This window comes from Bos javanicus, chromosome 11 (assembly GCF_032452875.1).
Source record: "Bos javanicus breed banteng chromosome 11, ARS-OSU_banteng_1.0, whole genome shotgun sequence".
In the NCBI taxonomy this organism is placed as follows: Eukaryota; Metazoa; Chordata; class Mammalia; order Artiodactyla; family Bovidae; genus Bos; species Bos javanicus.
This window is the reverse complement of record NC_083878.1, coordinates 47,305,693-47,313,015: the sequence shown is the minus strand read 5'-3', so window position 1 is coordinate 47,313,015 and position 7,323 is coordinate 47,305,693. Positions and strand designations below refer to the sequence as shown.

The 7,323-nt window shown below is 43.6% G+C and overlaps 1 pseudogene; it reads left to right on the top strand.

The window, feature by feature from the left end:
- Positions 1-1,283: 1,283 nt before the first annotated feature.
- Positions 1,284-2,814, top strand: LOC133256588 (eukaryotic translation initiation factor 4B-like; annotated as a pseudogene).
- Positions 2,815-7,323: the final 4,509 nt, after the last annotated feature.

Sequence of the window (7,323 nt, the reverse complement as noted above, 5' to 3'; positions counted from 1 at the left end):
CACTGTCTCCGTCATTTATTGTTTGTAGATTTTTTGATGATGGCTATTCTGGCTGGTATGAAGTGATACCTCACTGTGGTTTTGACTTACACTTCTCTAATGATTAGTGATGTTGAGCATCTTTTCATGTGCCTCTTGGCCATCTGTATGTCTTTGGAGAAATCTCTGCTTACGTCAGACAAAAAGATTACTCTCCAAAATGTGATAACAACTTATGGAGCTCAATAGCAAAAAAAAAAAAAACCAAAAAACAAAACACAAACAATCCAATCAAAAAATGGGTGCAGACCTAAATAGACTGTACTTTTTAAGAGTAGTTTAGGACTTCCCTGGTGGTCCAATGGTTAAGACTTCGCTTTCCAATGCAGGGGGTGCAGGTTTGATCCCTGGTCAGGGAGTTAGGATCCCATATGCCTCCTGGTGGAAAAAAAAAGAAAACAATACCAGAAAACAGGAACAATATTGTAACATAGTAAAGACTTTAAAAATGGTCCAAACCAAAAAAGCAATCTTAAAAAACAAAAGAGTAGATTTTAGGTTTATAGCAAAATTGAGCAGGAAGTACAGAGTTCTCATATACCTCCTCTCCCCATATAGGGACAGCTACCCGCAGTAGCAAAGTCCACCCTCACCAGGGTGGTACATTCGCTACAATCAATGAACCTGAGTTGATACATCATTATCATCCCAAATCCAGTGCATTTATCCCATGAACCCAGCAAGCAGATTGAAAGGTTTTGGTTACCCTGACTTTGAGGTCTAGAGTTTAGATTCCTTGCTCAGTATTACCCTGAGTATCAGTGAAGGATTTCTAGAAGGCAGGAGATTTCAAATGGATATTGCTGATCCAATACTGGATCCTTTGGCTGATACTTGGTTCTTTTGGCCAAGAGATTCACACTGTAGGACTCATCCTGCTGCGGACAGCTTTGATAACTACTTGTCCAGAAGAGGTGATGAGAGCTTTGGAGACAAGTGTTGAGATAGTTATGATTCATGCCAATATCACGATGTGTGTTAGGATAAATAGGATAGTAGGATGGTCCAGTCCACATGGGAATGTGGATTGACATGGGGGCCAGGATTGCTATGATGACTGAGGCAGTAGAGACTATGACAGAGGCTATGATTACAGGACAGGCAGTGGCAGGAAGAGTATTTGGTCGTGGGCACCAGAGAGATTAGAAATACAAAGGAAGAGGAGACGACTATGAAGGTAGTTATGGCAGACGACATGATTAGAGAGGCATGATGGTACAGGTCCTCCCACCCACAGACTCATCATGAATGTAAAGCCTCAGGGTACTCCCAAGGAAGACATTTCCTCTACCAGCACCTCCGGGTGAGCAGCCTCTGTGAGTGAGGGGCAAAGCTTGTTGACATAGCTGCTAGGGACATTCTAGAGCCAAAACTAGAACTTCAAACTCGGGAGAGACACACAAGCTGACAAAGTGAAGAAATTCAGGAAAAGGAAAGGCTGAGGACAGGAAGTGAGTCATCACAGACCGCACCTAGCAGAAATGTATGAAGAAAAGATAGGAAGAAGTCTCTAGAAAAGAAAATACTTACTAAGGAGAAAAATTGTCACTCTCCAACTTCTAAGCCTCCCAAACCTGAGCAATCTCTAAAGGTAATGCCAGCCACTCCACCAAAGGAGAAGGCTCCTGGGGAAGCAATCTAACCCTCCTGCTGATCTCAGACCTCAGACACAGAGCAGCAATAGTAGTTCCGGCTCTGCCATCTGAGCAAAGACCAGCAGGAAAGGTGAAAAGATAGATGAGCAAATGTCCCAAAAGGTCAAAGTGACAAGGCCAGTCCTGATCCAGACCGTGGAGGGAACAAAGCCTGCCAGAGAGTCAGGTGTGAAGGACGGTAAAAAGGATCAAGACTCCTGATCTGATGTACATTGGAGCCAAAGAAACATGAAGAAAATCCAGCCTCCAGGTTCAGTTCTGCAATCGGTCATGCTGCTCTTTCCTTTGATAGTGAAGGTGAAAACAAAGCTGACAGTCTAACCCTGTGCTTTCTCCTTGTCTCTCTCCATCCTGGAACATTTGAGAACAAATCAAACCTCCATCCAGACAAGATGAAATAATACTCACCATCTCTATCGCCTGGGCAGGGTGCGGGGTAAGAGAGGATCAACCCACCAAGATGATTGAATGGTTCTGAGACTCCTGGATTTTCCAGGACTTGAAAGCTTGTGCCTTAAAACTGGGAAGGTTTGGGGCAAAACTGGGACACATTGGTCCCCTTTTATGGTACCAAAAGACCAGGGATCCTGTGTGTCACAAATAAGCCCTGGCTTCCTTGTAGTCTCTGACTGGTTATGTTTCCCTCCCATCTTTCAACAGTCTGAACTCCGTTCTGTCTGAAAATGCACTTCATGACTCTTCTGTTTGCCTGTGCTTCTTCTCTTTCACAGCAGCTGTTACCCACTGTCCTCTCCTAAACTTTGGTCTCTAATCCTTCTAGGAGAGAAGAGACTTGGGTTCAATCCCTGGGTGGGGAAGATCCCCTGGAGGAGGAAATGGCAATCCATTCAACCCATCCTTGCCTGGAAAACTCCATGGACAGAGACTGGTGGGCTACAGTTCATGGGGTCCCAAAGAGTTGGACATGACTGAAAACACACGCACATACCCTCTAGGACTCTGCCCTAGGCTTTTCTATTAAAAAGAAGATGGTGGAGGGAGGAGGAAGGAGGGTTCAGGATGGGGAACACATGTATACCTGTGGCAGATTCATTTCGATATTTGGCAAAACCAATACAATATTGTAAAGTTTAAAAATAAAATAAAATTAAAAAAAAAATAAAAAGAAGATGGTGGACTTCCCTGGTGATCCCCTGGTTAAGACTCTGCACTCCCAATGCAGGGGACCTGAATTTGATCCCTGGTTGGGTTTTTTTGTTGTTGTTTTTTGGTGTTGGTTTTTTTTTTTTTTTGGTGGCTCAAATGGTAAAGAATCTGCCTGCAATGCAGGAGACCCAGGTTCAATCCCTGGGTCAGGAAGATCCCCTGGAGAAGAGAATGACAACCCACTCCAGTATTTTGGCTTGGAGAATCCCATGGGCAGAGGAACCTGGTAAACTACAATCCCTTGGGGTTGCAAAGAGTCGGACACAACTGAGTGACTAACACTTTCACTTTCAGGGAACTAGATCCCGTAAGATGCAATTAAAATATTCCCCATGCCTCAGCTGAGACCCAGTGCATCCAAATAAATAAATTAAATTGATTAAATAAAAAGAGGGTGATATATACTTCTGTATACATATGTGCATGTGTGCTATTATATGCATATCAGTTCAGTTCAGTTCAGTCGCTCAGTCGTGTCCGACTCTTTGCGACCCCATGAATCGCAGCACGCCAGGCCTCCCTGTCCATCACCAACTCCCAGAGTTCACCCAAACTCATGTGCATCAAGTTGGTGATGCCATCCAACCATCTCATCCACTGTCGTCCCCTTCTCCTCCTGCCCCCAGTCCCTCCCAGCATCAGGGTCTTTTCCAATGAGTCAACTCTTCACATGAGGTGGCCAAAGTATTGGAGTTTCAGCCTCAACAACAGTCCTTCCAATGAACACCCAGGACTGATCTCCTTTAGGATGGACTGGTTGGATCTCCTTGCAGTCCAAGGGACTCTCAAGAGTCTTCTCCAACACCACAGTTCAAAAGCATCAATTCTTTGGTGCTCAGCTTTCTTCACAGTCCAACTCTCACATCCATACATGACCACAGGAAAAACCATAGCCTTGACTAGACGGACCTTTGTTGACAAAGTAATGTCTCTGTTTTCTAATATGCTGTCTAGGTTGGTCATAACTTTCCTTCCAAGGAGTAAGCATCTTTTAATTTCATGGCCGCAGTCACCATCTGCAGTGATTTTGGAGCCCCAAAAATAAAGTCTGACACTGTTTCCCCATATATTTCCCATGAAGTGATGGGATCAGATGCCATGATCTTCGTTTTCTGAATGTTGAGCTTTAAGCCAACTTTTTCACCCTCCTCTTTCACTTTCATCAAGAGGCTTTTTAGTTCCTCTTCACTTTCTGCCATAAGGGTGGCGTCATCTGCATATCTGAGGTTATTGATCTTTCTCTCGGCAATTTTGATTCCAGCTTGTGCTTCTTCCAGCCCAGCATTTCTGATGTACTCTGATGATGTACTCTGCATAGAAGTTAAATAAGCAGAGTGACAATATACAGCCTTGACATACTCCTTTTCCTATTTGGAACCAGTCTGTTGTTCCACGTCCAGTTCTAACTGTTGCTTCCTGACCTACATATAGGTTTCTCAAGAGGCAGGTCAGGTGGTTTGGTATTCCCATCTCTTTCAGAATTTTCCACAGTTTATTGTGATCCACACAGTCAAAGGCTTTGGCATAATCAATAAAGCAGAAATAGATGTTTTTCTGGAACTCTCTTGCTTTTTCCATGATCCAGTGGATGTTGGCAATTTGATCTCTGGTTCCTCTGCCTTTTCTAAAACCAGCTTGAACATCTGAAAGTTCACAGTTCACATATTGCTGAAGCCTGGCTTGGAGAATTTTGAGTATTACTTTACTAGCGTGTGCTGCTGCTGCTGCTGCTAAGTCGCTTCAGTCGTGTCCGACTCTGTGCGACCCCATAGACAGCAGCCTACCAGGCTCCTTCATCCATGGGATTTTCCAGGCAAGAGTACCGGAGTGGGTTGCCATTGCCTTCTCCGTTACCAGCGTGTGAGATGAGTGCAATTGTGCGGTAGTTTGAGCAGTCTTTGGCATTGCCTTTCTTTGGGATTGGAATGAAAACTGACCATTTCCAGTCCTGTGGCCACTGCTGAGTTTTCCAAATTTGCTGGCATATTGAGTGCAGCACTTTCACAGCATCGTCTTTTAGGATTTGAAATAGCTCAACTGGAATTCCATCACCTCCATTAGCTTTGTTCGTAGTGATGCTTTCTAAGGCCCACTTGACTTCACATTCCAGGATGTCTGGCTCTAGGTGAGTGATCACACCATCGTGATTATCTGGATTGTGAAGATCTTTTTTGTACAGTTCTTCTGTGTATTCTTGTTTCTATGTAAAGGAATGTGTATATCTATACCTATCGATATCTATATCCCTCTGGAAGAAGAAAACAGACGACAAGATTGTTTCTGGAAAAAACAGGGTGGCCAAGGCACAAGAATGGGAGGATTGAAGGAAGATTGTTTCATTTTTCTAGCAGCCTTATTGAGATGCAATTTGCATAACATACAATTCACCAATTTAAAGTGTAACATTCAGTGATTGAATATATTGCCCAGTTGTGCAACCAGGAAGAATTTTATTTATGCTTATTTTTTTCTTGTACCACATGATTTGTGGGATCTTAGTATCCTGCCCACACCAGAGATCAAAAGTGCTGAGTCCTAACCACTGGACCTCCAGGGAATTCCTAAGAAGGAGAATTTTAAATGTGTACCCTTTTGTATCTTTCTAAGTAGGCATCAGATGTCATATCATCATCTGCTGCTGCTGCTGCTGCTTCGTCACTTCAGTCGTGTCCGACTCTGTGTGACCCCAGAGATGGCAGCCCACCAGTCTCCCCTGTCCCTGGGATTCTCCAGGCAAGAACACTGGAGTGGGTTGCCATTTCCTTCTCCAGTTATATCATCTACTACAATTTAAATAAATAGATTAAGGGACTTCCCTGGTGGTGCAGTGGATAAGAATCCACCTGCCAATGCAGGGGACATGGGTTCAATCCCTGGTGTGGAAAGATTCCGCATGCTGCCGAGCAACTAAGCCCATGCACTGCAACTGCTGACTCTGCATACTAGGCCTGTGAGCTACAACTACCGAGCCTGTGTGCTGCAACTGCTGAAGCCTGTGGGCCCTGGAACCCTTGCTCCACAACAAGAAGCCACCACAATAAGAAGCCCATTCACTGCAACTAGAGAAAGCCAGCACAGCAACTAAGGCCCAGCATAGCCAAAAATAATTATTAATAATTTTTTTTAAAAAAGAAATAGATTACTTAATAAAAATTGACAACAACAAGAATTTTTATTCCCCTATGGTCTATCATACAATAGGGCTGGAGCTTATAAACAGACTCAGTGTTTTCTACTTGTTTTATGCATTCTTTATCAAATATTTTAAATGCCTAGGCCATGGCCTGCCTGCTAGGCACTGAGATTCAGACAGAAAGTATTCTCATCATCAGGAGAAAAACAGTATTCCAGTCCATGGAATTCTCTAGGCCAGAATACTGGAGTGGGTGGCATTCCCCTTCTCCAGGGGATCTTCCCAACCCAGGGATCAAACCCAGGTCTCCCACATTGCAGGCGGATTCTTTACCAGCTGAACCACAAGGGAAGCCCATATTTAATTGAATTGTAAGTTTGGTGTTAGTATGGTGCTCTTTTCCTCCCCTATCAATTGTCTTCCAAAACAGAAATTCCTGACTTAACTGCCTTTCCACCTTCCAATTTACATCTTTTCTGAAGTTCTAATTCTAGTTCCTAGCTCTCTGCCTCCCTCTCCTTTACCTTTCATTCTTGAGCAATATAGCTCTTGCCCAAATAGTATGCCCAGGGTCCTTGACTTCCAGCATTCCCAAGATGGCCATACCAACAAAGTCCTTCTGGAATCCTCATCGTCTCATATTCATTTCATAGTGTTGGGTACTCAGGGCTTAGTAAAACTTATCTATGTGTAAGGGACAAGTTTCCTAGGAAGACAGGAGATGGAAACCCTGGATCCCAGGGCAATGGACTTTTGAGAAGTTCCCCCTTCATCTTCTTACTGTTGGCAATAAAGTTTACTCAATCAGTTGATTGAAAGGAAGATTTTCTTTGGTTTGGGTGGGTGTTCAGGACAGTTAGCGAAGGTGGAAAGAGAAATGCTCCTTCCAATGAACACTCAGGACTGATCTCCTTTAGGATGGACTGGTTGGATCTCCTTGCAGCCAAAGGGACTCTGAAGAGTCTTCTCCAAAACCACAGTTCAAAAGCAACAGTTCTTCAGCGCTCAGCCTTCTTTATGGTCCAACTCTTACATCCGTACATGACTACTGGAAACACCATAGTTTTGACTAGACAGACCTTTGTTGGCAAAGTAATATCTCTGCTTTTTAATACACTGTCTAGGTTTGTCATAGCTTTTCTTAAAAAGAGCAAGGGTCTTTTAATTTCATGGCTGCAGTCACCATCTGCAGTGATTTTGGAGCCCAAGAAAATAAAGTCTGTCACTGTTTCCATTATTTTCAAGGGGTGGGGGTGAAAAAAAAAAATATATATATATATATACCTGGGTCCCACCCTCAGAGAATCTGATGTAATTAATTAGTTAGAG